Genomic DNA, 17,288 nt, shown 5'->3' with positions numbered 1-17,288 from the left:
TCCTTGTCCATGGAATGTTGTTTATCAAACTTGAGATGCTTTCCCTGAACCCTAGATAGCCGCAAGAGAGAGTCTTGGAAAATATTATGGTTTTCTTGTGTCATTAAAATTTTTCCAGTTTGAATCATCTTCCTCTTCTATAAAGGTTTTGAGACAATATGTTGATCTTTAAAGTGAGTGGCCACCCTTATCAAGATGGGGTTATGATTAGATTTTAGCTCCATGGGGCAATCCTCTATCTCAAAGCTAGTTATAAACCTTTATAATCACTTAGCCTCATTGCCCTACCAAATCACTCAAACCTTGCTCCTTTGTAATTACTTACCCTCTCATTGCTCTACCAAATCACTCAAAACACTAATGGCTCCCATGGAAAAGCTATTTGTGTTTATAGTTGTTATTATTCCCCTATTTTTTATCTGTTTTTGCAATGGATGTATTGATAGAGAACAAGAAGCCCTTCTTCAATTCAAGGCAAGTATAAATGACCCATTTAACCTACTGAGACCATGGGTGAAGGGAAGTGATTGTTGCCAGTGGGAGTACATACGCTGCCATGAAGCCACTCATCACATAGCCAATGTTCAAATATCTAGCGTGAGACTATTTCAAGGGAGACTCATATTTGATAGCCTCTGCAATCTCACTTTTGTTGAAAAGATAGAGCTATTTATGACAAGATTTATAGGTAATATTCCTCCTTTCTTGGGACAACTCTCTTCTCTCATTATGCTTCCCTCACCTGGCAATAGTTTGAGCAGGAACATTCCATTGTCCTTTGCAAACATGTCTTCTCTTTCTGTGCTTGATTTAAGGTATAACAATTTTGAAGGTGAAACCCTCCTCAGTACTATATGTATGCTCAATCTTACCAATCTTAGTGTGGTTCTACTTAATGACAATTTACTAAATGGAAGCTTACCATCTTGTCTTGGTAGTCTCTCTTCTCTAACTTCGTTGGATCTATCAGAAAATCAACTAATAGGAAGCATTCCCTCTTCTTTCTCTAATTTATCTTCTCTGAGTTGGCTACAACTTGCTAACAATGGATTTATTGGTAATATTCCATATTCTTTAGGTAGGGCTTCTTTGCTAAAACATTTTTATATTTCTAGTAATGCTTTGAGTGGCTCAATTTCAGATTCATTAGGTGGTTTTTCTTTACTTCTATACTTGGATCTAACTAAGAACCAGCTAAATGGAACTCTTCTCCCCACATTTTCAAGGCTTCCCTCTCTCACTGATCTCTATGATAAGAGGAATAAATTCAACTAGAGAATTTACTCCTTAGTGCTACCCTCTTCACTTTAAAGGCTCTCTCTCACATTGAATGGAAATCAGGTAATTTTAGAGGCTTTCTTTCACAACCTTGCCAAATTAGAGGAACTCAGCCTATCCAATTGTATACTTAACATCAACACCACATGGATTCCTTCATTCCAGTTGACAAAATTGCATATTATAGCATGTAAGATGCATGGTCAAATTCCCTCATGGATTTCCACTCAGTTCTCACTTTTAGAGTTGAGATTGGCCAACAACATTCTTGTTGGAGAAATACCATCTTAGCTATAGGACATGATTCTTTAGTACATCAATCTCACAACAAATCATCTAGAATGTTGCCTTCTGTTAAATACTTCAGCTTGGAATCTCTTAAGGGTCTTGGATGTGTCTAGCAATGCATTGTCTGGTCAAATACCATCAAGTTTGCCTCCTAATGTACAAATAGTGTTGCTCAATGATAATTTGCTCACAGGAAGTATTCCTCCAAGATTGCAAAATAACTCTTCACTACAGGTATTAAATTTGGTGAATAATCATTTGAGTGGAATCATCCCTTCAAGCTTAGGCGATTGTTCTGAGCTTCAAATGTTGAATTTAGGGGATAATAATTTGAGCGGAGTTATGCCATCTAAATTTGGTAAGCTAAGTTAGCTGCTATCACTAGTGATAAGGAATAACAAGGTGGGTGGATTAGTCCCTTCCTCCATCTCAAATTGTGCAAAATTATATTTTCTGGATGTGGGACAAAACTTATTAGAAGGTCAGATTCCAAGGTCATTAGGAACTCTTTTAGAGCTAATAGTGCTAGCAATGAGGAAGAATAATTTGAAAGGGAGTATTCCTAGAGAAATTGGGCAACTGAAGAGCCTCCAAATCTTGGACCTTTCTTCAAATCACCTTTCACAAAATATAGCACTTAGTATTGTCAGTTTACAAGCAATGATGGTAGAGCCAAATCAAGAATTTAGTAAGTTTCAAATATCTAGGCATTTAACCAACTACATATCGTAATCTACAAGAATGGATTGCATATGAATTCCAAAGGTAGAGATGAGCATTATACATATACTTACTCCACCATGGCATCCATAGACCTTTCAGACAATCAATTGAAAGGGAATCTTCCTTCTAATTTGGGAAAGTTTAAGGGGTTGAAACTATTTAACCTTTCTATGAACAATCTTGATGGTATTATTCTAGATAGTATTGTTCAAATGAATTGGTTGGAATCATTAGATCTTTCTACAAATCGATTTTCAAGACAAGTTCCTTTAGATCTTGATTCTTTGAATTATTTGGGAGCTCTCAATTTTTCCAACAATAATCTTTCAGGCAATATACCACAAGGAGGACACATGACAAAATTTACCAAGTCATCTTATTTTGAAAACCCTAATTTATGGGGATGTCCACTTCCTAAAAAATGTGCTTGGCCATAATTTTCTCTTGCTCCTTCCCCACTTTTACTTCTATTAATGAAGAAGGGCAGAGCAAGGAATTTGTGTGGTATTGGACAAGGGTTGGACTATCATATGGAGTAGGTTTTGTAGTAGTAGTGTTATTTATTGTATTAAGAAGAAAGTGGGGACATATGTACTTTCAGGGAGTTGATGTAGTCTTAAAATTTTGTTTTCCATGGTTTCATAACTTGGCCAATATAAATATATAATATTATTATTTGAAAAAGTTAATTAAATTTGTGATTTATTTTTATAACTTTATTTAATAATTTATTTGATTTTGGCAAATTTTTATTTTGCATATTCTGAAATCACTATGCCAATTTCTCATGTATAGTATTAATGTTTGGATCAAGAAAGAATTCACTATTCATTATTATTGTGAAAAATATATCATTGACAATTAGTTACATTTGATGTTAATTAGTGTTAAATAACTACCATAAAATGAAGCTTTCATACTTCATTTCTATTCAAGTTGTATGTAATAAAAAAATTAAATCCATTCTTAAAAAACTTAAAAACATTGTTGTTGTAGTTAAGGTAGGATTTTCCTCATTGTTGATGTGATAAATTTATCTAAGTATATGTCATAAAATAGCATTTGTTTTTTAAACAAATTTCATAATTTGAACAAATAAATATACAATATGGTCAAAATTTAAGTACATTTTGGTACTAATACAAGGTTTCAAGATTTGCAATGCTTCACTATTCAATACCTATGTGTCTCACTTGTAATCTTTAAGAATTTGTATTATGCATGAAACCATCTACCCTATTAGGAAAGGTTCAAGAGAGAAATCACGAAATGTAAGATTTATTTTACTATCTCTTTATGTTTTACTAAACAATACATTTATGTCCATGAGACTTATGATAGTTAGCTAGGCCACTTATACAATATTATTTATTTTATTTATATATTTACCATTACAATCAAGTAATGTATTATTCATTCAAGTAACCACTACACACCTTAAAAGTTTCAATTAAATTTTTACCAATCATAGTCATGGAAACCACTACTCCATACCACAAACTTGTAAACTCATGTTCTCGGGGGTTTTCTAGTAATTTAAGCAAGTTATGTCATTTGAATTTGATAACCTAAGTCAGTTGGGATCACTACTAATAAGGAATAACGAGGGGGTGGATCAATCCCTTACTCCATATCAAACTATACAAAATTATATTTTATGGATGTGGGGCAAAACTTATTGGAAGGTCAGTTTCCAAAGTCATTAGGAAATATTTCGGAGTTGTTAGTGCTAGCAATGAAGAAGAAGAATTTGAAAGGGAGTATTCTTGTAGAAATTGGGCCACTATAGAGCTTCCAAATCTTGAACCTTTCTTCAAATCACCTTTCAAAATATACACCACACTATCTTTAATTTACAAGCAATGATGATAGAACCAAACTAGGAATTATATTTGACTGGTTCAACTACATTTCATATAATTACATGTACAAGAATGGATCGCATATGAATTCAAAAGGTAGAGATGAGTTTTATTCCAAAGAGTATAGCCACTATATGACACTTTTTTTATAAATTAATTATGCAACATCAACTAATCTTAACTCTAATCACATATCATGACACTCTTTTTTTGTCTAAAAATCTTATTAAAACATATATTAATATTCTAAACTTCAATATTTGAATGAGAGTATTGGAAAAAAAAATTATGATAATAATGCATGTTTTAGCTCTGCCTTCATTTATAGGCATCTCTTTATCTTCTTATTTTTCCAAACTCTTCATCCCTCCATATTATTCCATTTATATTCCCCCCTCTTGCCTTCTTGATCTATCTTCTTCCCTCAACTTTATCTTCCTCTTCCCCCCTTGAAATCTACATGTCTCCCTTTCTCTCTACATTTTCCTCTTCCTGTAGCTCTATATCTAGATCCCTTCATCTCTTTACCTCTATCTCTATATCCTTATCTCTCTACTACTATTTTCATTTCTCCTACTATATATCACTTCATGTTTCTATCTTTATTTTTCTATTTCTTTCTCTTATATTTTCTCCTCTAGCTCTTCCATCTCTACCTACTAATTCTTTTCATGAACTACACAAATACATGTGAAAAAATCAACCAATTTTTTCCTAATTGAATTTCCACTATAAGATATTATTGCTAATATTAATTTATATTTAAAAAAATACATAAATTATTATATATGATCTATCTACCAATTATATCACAAATATATTACTGTAGTACTACAAATATAATATAAACACTATAATGATGCTTCTATAAATTAATTATAAAACATCAGTCTAATCTTCAGAACAGAACAACAACAATGTCTTCAGAAGATTTGTCGCTTGGTCTGCCTGAATGTTCATGTTTTCTACAAAGGCTTTCATATCATCTGACTTTTTTGCTTCCACACCCTCATTCTTCTTGGAATCAACCCTTGTTCGCTTGCTTAGACCCTAGTCCTCTTTCATATCCCTAGAATCTTGGTCTTTACCCTATTCTAGCTTGTTTAGCATGGTGTTAAAATTGTCAGCCATGGTCTTCAAGATAGTGTAGTTCTGATTGGCCAATTTCTTGACTAGTTTCTTGAAGGGGTTAAAGTTGCTCCTAAATAGTTTCAATGGTGCTATTCTAAATAGTATTGTTCAAATGACTTGAATAGAATCACTAGACCTTTAAACAAATCATTTTTATGAGAAAATTTCTTTAGGTCTTGATTCTTTCAACTATTTAGAGTCCTCAATTTTTCCAACAACCTTGTATACTACAAGGGCACATGACATATTTGATAAATATTTTTATTTGGAAAATCCAAATTTGTGAGATGTCTGCTTCTAAATATAAATTCTCTTAGCGAAAATTCACTCCATTTCTTCCTCCCAATTACACACTCACTATTGAAGAAGAGAAGAGTGAGGAAAGTGTGTGGTATGAGATTGGGTTGGGACTATCATATGAAGTAGGTTTTGCAATAGTGGTGGTATTTATTGTAATAAAAAGGAATTGGGGACACAAATCTTTCCACATTTCTAAGTCTCTTTTTAGGCATGGATAACACAAAGCATTGTCACTATCAAACAAATTATAATATTTGTGCTATGGATTGTGTGGGACTTCCTTGAATCTTTGTAAATTATGTAATAAGAATCTTATATGGGTCTTTACAAGCACAAAAAATCAACACTAAATTAGGAGATATGTTGTTGAAAAAAATAAGATATTCTAGGTAACTTTTATTGAATTCTTTCTCTTGCTTTCAATCTAAGTAGATCAAATATAATGCCTACCTTTTTCTCTCCACTTATCTCAATTAGATTTGACCTTAACATAAATTTCTCTTAAAAATATCAATTTTTCACAATCCATTTAATTTATTTTTAGTATTTCTAATTTTAATTGCATCAATTTTTTGAATCAAGTTTTAGATCACACTCTATGATCCATCATGGAGATAAATTTCTCTCCTTCATTTAAAGTCAGGACAAACATAGTACTTATTTAATTGACAATCATGCACACTGTACAAATTATTTGATAAAGTATCTAAAGTTGAAAAAGGAGAAAGCTTTTGCATAGAAAGATTGGATATTTTTTTTAAAATATCTGAATTTTTTAGCATTTTTGTGTGTGTTAGAAAATAATATTTTTCTTAAATATTTTTGTATCTACTATTTTCAATGGAGTTCCAAGGTAATGATTCTTGTCAGTCCTTATAATCCGCATGGAGTTCTACTAGTTTCTCCAAGATATTATTCAAAAATTAGCATAGCTATTAAATGTATCATTAGAGGGTTGAATGGGTGATTAGAGGTGTGTTTTGGTTCACATTGTAATAATTTTCCTTAGGAAAAAATCACCCAAGACCAAGAAGCTCAAAAAATAGCACAAGATAGACCAATAGAGTATGATCAAAATAACAATATGAAATTCAATTGATGTACAGGTACACTAGGAGTGCCTATTTATAAAGGCCTGTAGAATGCTTCTATAATGACTAGGGGTTAGCAATATGATAAGCCTCACAACTAAGCACATGTCCACCAAGAGTGTATTATCATACATTGAGCACAAGAGTTAGTGTGGTGATGAGAGGATAAGCCTACAAAGGTGTGTCATGCAAAATTATGTTGTAGACACCATGTGCTAAATTAGAGTTACTTAGTCTTGTGTTGTCAACATGACAACTCATATGATTATGCATACTCCTAGGTGTCTAACCTAATAAATAATAAAATAATGCATTTATCCTACGTAAACTTAAGTGCAAATAGTGATTAATTATTTACACTAATACACATATCATAATATATCAATGTACATTAAATTTTTCCTTCCATGCATGGGTTTGACAAATTTGTTCATATTTGTTTGTGGCTACATAACTTAGACCAATGTGGTTTTTTTTGCTGAGTTGTCTTGCTGCGTATTAGGGATGAATTCTTTGTGCTTTCATTATAAGCATTGACCATAAAGTTTGTGCATTGTTTCCTCTTGGAAAATGTTATTATCTACATTAGAACTTCCACATAATGATTCATGTTGCCTCTGTCATTTCTTTATGGGTATCCTTGACTACATTAATCTATGTGGCACTGATGGAGAAAAAAAGGTATGTTTGATGAAGGCATCTTTCTATTCTCCTTAATTGTTTCATGTGTCCTTTATGGTCAATATAAAATCATGTTTCTTTTACAAATGTATGGCTTGTGTTCCATTTTAGTTTAGGAATTTTTTTATAAACTCTCTTTTGTGTGTTTTGGAGAATGTCTTGTCTTTTGTGTTATGTATGGCCCTTGTAATTCCTCCATGACAACTTATATAAGCATCTCATTTGTTAGTTTATATAGGGAAGAATGTTGGAAATTATAAATGTTCTCATATCATGTTTGAAATTAGAAATGTTCTGATACCATGTTAAAAATTGAATAGATGTAATGCCATGTTACAATGATACAACATAAAATAAAATTCATTCCATAAAAGAGAAGTGGAGACAAATTATTCATTGTGGTAAACTATTGAACCATATCATTTTACAAGAGTTACATTAGGCATATATAAAATAGGGCAATAAAGTTGAGCACCAAAACTCTAATATAAAATACAAATTGGGCACCATAATCTAGAATTTTCCTCATTTCAAATTATGTAATAAATACTTCGTGTGCAATTAACATGACTGGTTAACCAACCCGACAATGATAATTGGAGTCAAAAATTACTTCTTACAATCCTCCTTAATTTTGACTCCATGAATATAGCTAAAATTTCAAATTTTCTTCTTCTTTCTTGAAACTTTGGAAATCTCATATTGCTTCCTTTTTTTTCTGGGAGAGAGGTCTCTACATCTCTACTGTAGGTTTCTATTGTATTGGTTTTTTCATTGCAAGGTAAACATGACTACATTACCATTTTTTATCTGTGTGTGGTTCTTCTATCTATGCAAGGTGGAACACAATTGGTTCTCCTATCTCTACAAGGGTAGCACATGACTAGTTATCCCAAATTGACTAGCTTCTTTTTTGGTAGGGTGGAATGTGTCTAGTTCACCTAAAACCTCTTGCTTTTGTCTTTACAGGGGGCAAACACAACTAGTCTCCCTCTATTTGTATGATTTTCCCCTTTCTCTCAACCATTCAATTAACATATCTTTGATTCATTTTTGCTATCCTTTGTAATAGAATCCTCTATATTGATTTGTATTTTTTTTGTATTTCCTCCAACATCATGCTCTTGTTGTCATTCTATATTATCATTTTTATTATTATCAAACCAATCTACTTGATCCCAATATAGAATACATAGAGCATTGAAGGGAATATTGTTGTAGTTCCAAAACATTGCAACTATCACCTTGTCTTCTCATGCATTTCTTTGTTTGATGTAGTGTCTTTCAATATAGGTTTAACACCAAAAATGTTACATGGAACCCAAAAGTCTAATATATGGTCACTTCCATTGTTTGATAATGATCCTTGTACCACGACTCTATGGAAGAAGAAGCCCTTGCACCTATTTATGACCTTGTAGAACAAAAACCTCCCATTAGGGCTACCATGAATTTTTTTGTCCTTTTTATTGCCATATTCTTTTGCTTATATGCTTCAACGCTTGCTATAGCCTCCCTAGTATCCTCTTCAAGGTAGTTGTCACGTGATGTGATATTATGGTATTCTATCTTTCCAATATGATATTTTAGCAAACTTTTTCCCCCACTCACCAACTTAGGAAAATGATTACATTTTAGATTTCCTCTTATTAGTCTTAGTATTAAGAGTTATATTTCAAACATTTGTCAAAAGAGCCAACTTTTAACTTCACTGTAAAGTATAGTTTGAATGTTTTAGTGATAATTATATTTCAACTACTGTTATAATTTATGTTTTAAAATGTATTTATATATTATTACTTCTTTATCTTTTTCTTACCCTAAGTTTTAAAAAAAATTATTTATCTTTTCAACTTTGATGGTAAGAAAGGTATTGATAAGTTGGAGATATTTTCCACACCAAGCCAAATTGTGATATTGTTATAAGTATTGTACTGTATATTATTTGAGTCAAACTCATTGACACATCTTTTAGGAGTAGTGATTCACATGAATCTATCTCTCATGAGAATAAATGGAACACTTAGCACTCATTGGATCTAGGTGATGCTCAAAGAAGTGAAGCATCGAGATTTCCTGGGAGGTCACTTATCAGAGTACTACTCTAGCTTGAGTGCATTCATTATGCATATACAGTTGAAAATTTCATAGAAAGGAAACAAGGGGACAATATTGTTATAATCATTTAGAATAACTGAGAGGGGAGTGGGTGAATCAGTTATCCTAAGGTCAAGATGTACCAATTCAACTTTTAATAGATTCACACAACTTAATCAATCTCATAAAACATCTCTATGCATACAACATATCATCAACAAATAAAATTTTCATGCAATTGCTTAACTTTTTGTTTCATATATGTATTTTTGATTAAGGAAAATAGGTTTTGAAGGGTACCTAAAACCCTTTACAAAAAATATTTTCATGGAGCCTGAACAAAAGATACCATAGAAAAAAGGAGAAAGAGGTCACCAACCAAAGGGTGACCAAGGTGGCCCTACAGATATCATAGTACATTTCTACCACCAATTACAACACAAAACAATTAAGACCTCCTACTCCTAAAAGAGTGAGATCTAAGAAGTTGATCCAAGGACTATTGAGAATGTTTGTATTTTTTACCTTTAACCTTTGTCCAACCTGTTGGATACAATTGTTGAATTGTGTGTTGTCTTTGATGTTACACAAATGTCATATCAGTTATCAAATAGAGTCTACTAAGCTCAGTTGGTTAGCAAAGCAAATTTTGGAGTCCAATGAGCATTCTTGGTTATTACTTTGTGGAAATAGTGTCTAGTGAGCTCACTCAGGTGTCAAAGGAAATTGTGGAAAAAATTACTGTTAACCAAGCTCTCATGGTTAACGAAGCAAAGTTAGTGTTTACTGAGTTCACTTGGTCTCCAAAGGATTTTATAGGGTTCGCAATGTTAACTGAGCTTGTTATCATTTTTGGAACAACGTTTACTGAGCATAGTCGACTAATGAAGGATTTTGTTACTTTGAGAAATAAAGTTTAATTATTTGAAGTAATGTTTGAAGCTAACTGAGGTAATGATTATTGGTAATTATAAGTTGTAATTGGGCTGACTTGATAATCTAAATGGTATATATGAAAGGTCAAGTTGAGAATTCTAAAGGGTAATGAGTGAGCATGAAACTTTGAAGGATGGTCAGATATCCTAGAGGAGCAAAAAGATTTATTTGACTAGGAAGGATCTTGTGTAGAGAAAAATAGAGATCTGGATTAGCAACTCAATTGCATCTCATTTAGGTCATTTCATTGTTTCTTTCTCACCATTGTAGCAATGATTCCTAAATCTCTTAATAGAGTTGGTTTAATAGCCATTTGTAAATCCTCTAACAAGGTGACAGTGCCATTGAATTATTCTAAAGACCTCTAGCAAGGCCACTCCTAATAGGGTGATTAAATTCCTCTAACAAGGTCACACCTAACAGTGTGTTTTGTAACCTTTAACCATGTTGGCTCCTGATAGGGCTCACTTTAGAAGAGTGAAAATCAGTAGCTAGTTACTTGGTGGTTTTTCCCATATTGGGTTTCCATGTTAAATCTGGTGTCTCATGTGTTCATGTTATTTCTTTTATGGTTGTATGTTAATCACTATGAATGTTTAAGATTTAAAAGAAAATAACATACACGACATCTGGCAAGTTACAACATTTTTCTGTATGTTTACCGAGTGACAATAGTAACTAGTTTTATCAGATATCTAAGGGATCTGTGGATTTGTTTTTGTGGTAACTAATTCACCCCCCCTCTTATTTACTCCATCTATATTTCCAAAAATTGGTATCAAAGCTCTTGGTTCTTGCATGAAGGGTTTCAAGGACCTAAGCTAAAGATCAGGATGTCTTACAAGAGAGAAATTCCAAGGCTTAACAGGGATAACTTTTCAGCATGGTAGGGACTAATGAGACTTCATATGGCTTTCATTGGAGATACATGATTGAAATACCTTGATGAAGAACACACAACTCCTTTTGGTACATTATCTGTTAATGACATTGCTGAGAAGAAGACTCATAACACCATGATGATAGAAATTGCATCTGTCCTAAGCTATGAAGAATTTGATGATATCAAGGACTTCAAAAATACCTTTGCTATGTGGAACAAGCTAAAAGATATCTATGGAGGTGATAACAATGTAAGGAGAGCCAAAGCAGAAAGCCTCAGATGAGAATGAGGAAAATTTGATTAGATGAGAATGATAGAGGATGAAAACATTGCAAAATATGTCGAAAAGGTCAAAGAAAGTGTTAGTGCAATCAAAGCTTCTAGAGGAGATATCAAGGAAGAAACAATTGTAAGTAAAGTTCTTAGGACATTACTTCCCATTTATGCAATTAGGGTATCTAAAATTCAAGAAAGAAGATGTGAAGGAAATCATAAGATAAATTTGGATGCCATAGTAGAAAGGTTGACAGTATTTGAGCTGGATAACTATGACAATTATGTCCCAGCTTCCAAAAACATTGAATCAACATTTGAAGCCAAGCTTTCAATCAAATAAAAAGGGAAGAAAATAAAGGACACTCAATCAAAAAGTGAAGAAGAATCAAAAGAAAGTTCTGACAATGATCTTGAAGTTGTTGAAGCTCTACTAGCAAGGAAATATTCTAGAGGCAAAGGAAAATACAAAGGTAAGGTTCCCCTAATTTGTTTTTCATGTGAGGAAATTGGTCATGTTGCAGCTAGGTGCCCAAACAATAAAAGCAAGGATGAGAAGAAAGGTCATAAGTGCAATGGCAAGAAAGATTTCAAATCATTCAAGGACAAAGGTAATAAAACATGTTTTATGGCTAAGGACTCTAAGGATTTCGATAATAGTGAAAATGAAATCATTTATATTACTATGAAAGATGAATCTAATAATGATGAGGAAGATAAGATGCCACTTATCTCTCATGTGAAAAAAAATGATACATGGATCATAGACAATGGTTGTTCACATCATATGACTAGTGACAAAATAAATTTTGAACATTTTGAAGACTATGATGGTGGTAATGTAAGGTTTGGAAATAATGAACCTTATTGCATAAAAGGAAGAGTCTGAATCTCATTAACCAAAGAACTTGTATGTGATAATGCCTATTGGTTGAAGGACTAAAACATAATTTTTTGGGTATGGCATAGCTAATCAATATTGGATTCAAGGTGGAATTCATGCATGGAAATGCAAGACTACTAGAGTACAAAGGAAAGCTGATTGGATTAAGCATACAAACAAAAGGTAACTTGTTTTATCTAGATCTTGGTGAGTGCTCTTGTTTTATTGCTCAAGTTGAAGAAAGTTGGTTATGGCACAGAAGGTTATGTCATGTGAATTTTGATAACATGGTAAAAATAAGAGAATTTAAGAAAGTAAGAGGCATTCCTAGCATAAAGAAACCTGATGTTGGTCGGTGCAAGGATTATCAGATTGGTAAGATGGGAAAGAATAGTTTTAAAAGTAAAAACTATCAGTCTGAAGATATTTTGGAAATTGTGCATACTAATTTGTGGGGACCTATTGGAATTGAGAGCTATACTGGAGAAACGTTCTTCATTCTTTTTATGGATGACTACTCTAGAATGATGATTGTTATGTATATGAGAGAGAAGTCAGAAGCATTTGAGAAGTTTAAATGGTATTTGGCAGGAGTAGAAAATGAAATAGGGAAAAGATTGAAATTTTTGAGATCAAATAGAGGTGGTGAATTCATTTCCAATGAATTCAATAACTTTTGTATTGAAAGTGGAATTGAAAGATATGTATCAGCTCTTGGAACTCCTGAGTAGAATGGAATAGCTGAAAGGAGGAATAGATCTTTCATGGATTGTGCAAGGACTCTAATGATTAAAAGGAATATTGCTATCAAATATTGGAAGGAAGCTATCAGCACTATAGTTCATACCTTGAACTGAGTATAGCTAAAAAATGACTCATTCTAAACCCTCTATGAGTTATGGTATGGCTATAAACCCAATGTAAGTTACCTGAAAGTATTTGGAAGTAAATGTTATATCTTGAAAGAATCTAGAAAAGGAAAATTTGATGTGAAGGGTGATGAAGGGATATTTTTAAAATATTCTTGCAAGAGTAAGGCATATAGATGTTTGAATTTGTCTACTCACAAAATCATAGAAAGTGCACATGTGAAAGTTGATGAGTTTGCAAAAAGGACTGAAGAAGAAAGCAAAAAGGAACTAGAAGTTTATAGGAGATTCATTTTCATTAAACCTAATACATTGCTAGATACATCTGTTAATCAAGTGACTTCTACTCTTGAGTCTTCATCAGTCATCGAGTTGCAAGAATTTCAAACTGAGTTGTAGGAACCTGAGTCACATTTTGAAGCTACCAAGCCAATGCCTATCGAGTCAGAGAAACCAAAACCTAAAGTTGAAGTGAAAGAGGATGAAAATGAAATTAATTAAAGAGGCAAGGAACCTATATTGGCCAAGTATGTCAGGAGACATCATGCACTAGATTAGATTATTGGAGACAAATCAGAAGGTACTATGACAAGAAGTAAGCTAAAAGGTACTTGTTTACTAGCTAATTTTGAACCTAGAAATGTCAAAGATGCATTGGAAAATGAAAGTTAGATTGACACTATGAATGAAGAGATAGAGAAAATAGAGAAAAATAAAACATGGACTCTTGTACCTAGGCCTAAAGATAAAAATGTGATTGGAAAAAAATGGGTATTCATGAATAAGTTGAATGAAGATGGTAAGGTATCAAGAAACAAGGCTAGATTGGTGCATAAATGATATTCTTAAGAAGAAGGGATAGATTATGGTAGACTTTTTCTCATGTTGCAATATTGGAAGGTGTTAAGACCTTACTTGCATATGCTGCATATAAAGGATTTAAGGTATATCAAATGGATGCCAAATCTACATTTCTCAATGGTGTTCTTGATGAAGAAGTCTACATTGAGCAACCTGAAGGTTTTGTTGATCCAGATAAAAAGGACATGGTCTACAAATTACATAAAGCATTGTATGGTTTGAAACAAGCTCCTAGAGCATGGTATGAGAGATTGCATTACTACCTTATTCAGATTGGTTTTCAGAGAACTAATGATAGTAGTAGCTTGTATATCAAAGAAGGACTAGATAACAAGATTGTTTTGGCAGGAATATTTGTGGATGATACTTTGTTTATAGGGAATGATGATCTGTGTAAAGATTTTTCAAAGAAAATGAACAAAGAATTTGAAATGTCTATGTTTGGTGAGATTAAGTTCTTTGTTGGTCTTCAAATTCAGTAGAGCAAGAATGGTATCTACATCACTCAGTCTAAGTATATCAAGGAGATACTCAAGAATTTTGGTATGGAAGATTCAAAATCAGTTGGAACTCCCATGAGTACTAGACTAAAGCTTACCAAAGATGATGATTCAAAAGAGGTAGATTAGACCTTATATAGATCAATGATTGGAAAATTACGGTATGTAGTTCATACAAGGCTTGATGTTGCTCTTGCAGTTGGTATAGTGGCAATATTTTCAGCAAAACCCAGAGAAAATCATATGATGGCAATCAAAAGGATCTTGAGATACCTGAAAGGCACTGGAGATTATGGATCGTGTTATAAATTTGGAGGAAATCTAGACTTGAAAGTGTTTATTGATGCTGATTGGGTAGGAAACATTGATGACATAAATAGTACAAGTGGTGGAGCATTCTTTCTTGGAAAGAGGTTGTTATCTTGGACAAGTAAAAAGAAAAATTGCACATCCCAATCTACAATAGAAGTAGAGTATGTTGTAGTAGCAGTGAACTATTCTAATATTGTTTGGTTTAAGTAGTTATTGGAAGGCATGAAGGTTGAAATCAAAGAACCAGTTGTTATGTTTTGTGATAATACAAGTGCAATTAACATATCAAATAATCCAGTGATGCATTCTAAAACCAAGCACATTGAAATAAAATATCACTTTGTCAGATAATTGGTGTAAGATAAGGAGATCAGATTGGAATATTTCCATACAAAATAATAGGTTGCTAACATATTCACCAAGCCATTACCTAAGGATGCGTTCTTGTATCTAAAAGGTAAGTTAGGGTCATTCCCCTATCTGAAGCTCACTAAAATAAAGTTTTAGTGATGCATAAGTAGGAACCAAGTTGAAGATCTATCAGTTGATGCAACATAGTCATGGGAACATTGCATATGAATCAATACTCAAGGTGCACTATTACTCATTTGGTATGTGTTGTCTTTGGCATGTGTTGTCAAAGAGGGAGAATTTACTATCATATATTTTTGAAATTTGAATTTGTTTGTGGGAAAGTTTTCTATTTAGAAAAGAAGCTATGTAATTCCTTCAGAAAAGGAGATTACTGCATTAGAGAAGTTTGTGGCATAAAATCTAAGAGGGAGAAAAATTTTCTATTAGAGAAAGACTTGTTTGCAAATTTCATTGTGCTATGACATGTTGTGTTGCGATCAATGCCAAAGAGGGAGATTGTTGGATACAATTGTTTAATTGTGTGTTGTCTTTGATATTACACAAATGTCATATCAGTTATCAGATAGAGTCTACCGAGATCAGTTGGTTAGCAAAGAAAATTTTAGAGTCTACCAAGAATTCTTGGATATTACTCTGTGGAAACGGTGTCTACCGAGCTCACTCAGGCATCAAAGGAAATTGTGACAAAAATTAGTGTTAACTGAGCTCTAATGGTCAACAAAGGAAAGTCAGTGTTTATCGAGTTCACTCAATCTCCAAAGGATTTTGTAGGGTTTGCAGTGTTAACTAAGCTTTACCTGGTTAATAGAGGAAATCATTTATGGAATAGTGTTTACCAAGTAGGGTCAACCAATGAAGGATTTTCTTACTTTGAGAAATAAAGTTTAATTATTTGAAGTAATGTTTGTAGCCAACTGAGGTAATGATTATTGGTAATTGTAAGTTGTAATTGGGCTAACTTGATAATCTGAATGGTATATATCAAAGGTCAAGTTGAGAATTCTAAAGGGTAATGAGTGAGCATGAAAGTGTATTAATTTCTTGAATAAGAAAGTGTGAGCGAACTTTGAAGGATGGTTAGATATCCTTAAGGAGCAACAAAGATTTATTTGATCAAGAAGGATCTTGTGTGGAGCAGAACGAAGATCTTGTCAGCAATTCAATTGCATCTCATTCAGGTCATTTCATTGTTACTTTCTCACCATTGTAGCAGTGATTCCTAAATCTCTTAACAAAGTTGGTTTAAAAACCATTTGCAAATCCTCTAACAAGGTGACAATTCCATTAAAATTTTATAAAGATCTTTAGCAAGGCCACTCCTACCAGGGTGATTAAATCCTCTAACAAGGTCAACCTAATAGTGTGTTTTGTAACCTTTAAATAGGTTGGATCCTAATAGGGCTTACTTCATAAGAGTGAAAATTAATAGCTAGTTATTTGATGGTTTTTCCCATATTGGGTTTCCACGTTAAATCTGGTGTCTCATGTGTTCATGTTATTTCTTTTATGGTTGTATGTTAATCATTGTGAATGTTTAAGATTTACAAAAAAATTAACATACATTACATCTACTGAGTTATAACATTTTTCTATATGTTTACTGAGTGATAGTAGTAACTAATTCTATCAGACATCTAAGAGATCTGTGGATTTTTCTTTTGTGGTAGCTGATCCCCCCCCACTCAGTTACTCCATCTACATTTCCAACACAACCTTCCTCCACCCAAGAAGCCTCTATCTCCCAAACCAAAGCTTTGGTAGGAAAATAAATAATTATAAAAATATCATGCATAAAGAAACATCCACACATGTAAATAACACTTTGACACTAGGATTTAACATGAAAAACCAATTTGGAAAAAACCACCAAATAACATGCTACCAAATCTTCACTCTTCTTAAGAGAGCTCAATTAAGAACTAACCTTATTAAAGGTTATACAACA

The 17,288-nt window shown here is 32.8% G+C and overlaps 1 pseudogene; it reads left to right on the top strand.

Moving 5' to 3' along the window:
* The first annotated feature begins 360 nt into the window (after positions 1-360).
* On the top strand, positions 361-2,956 carry LOC149544849 (uncharacterized; annotated as a pseudogene).
* The last annotated feature ends 14,332 nt before the right edge of the window (positions 2,957-17,288 follow it).

Source organism: Cupressus sempervirens, chromosome 8 (assembly GCF_028749045.1).
Source record: "Cupressus sempervirens isolate cs-2001-9-10 chromosome 8, ASM2874904v1, whole genome shotgun sequence".
Taxonomy (NCBI): Eukaryota; Viridiplantae; Streptophyta; class Pinopsida; order Cupressales; family Cupressaceae; genus Cupressus; species Cupressus sempervirens.
This window is presented reverse-complemented; position numbering and strand designations above follow the sequence as displayed.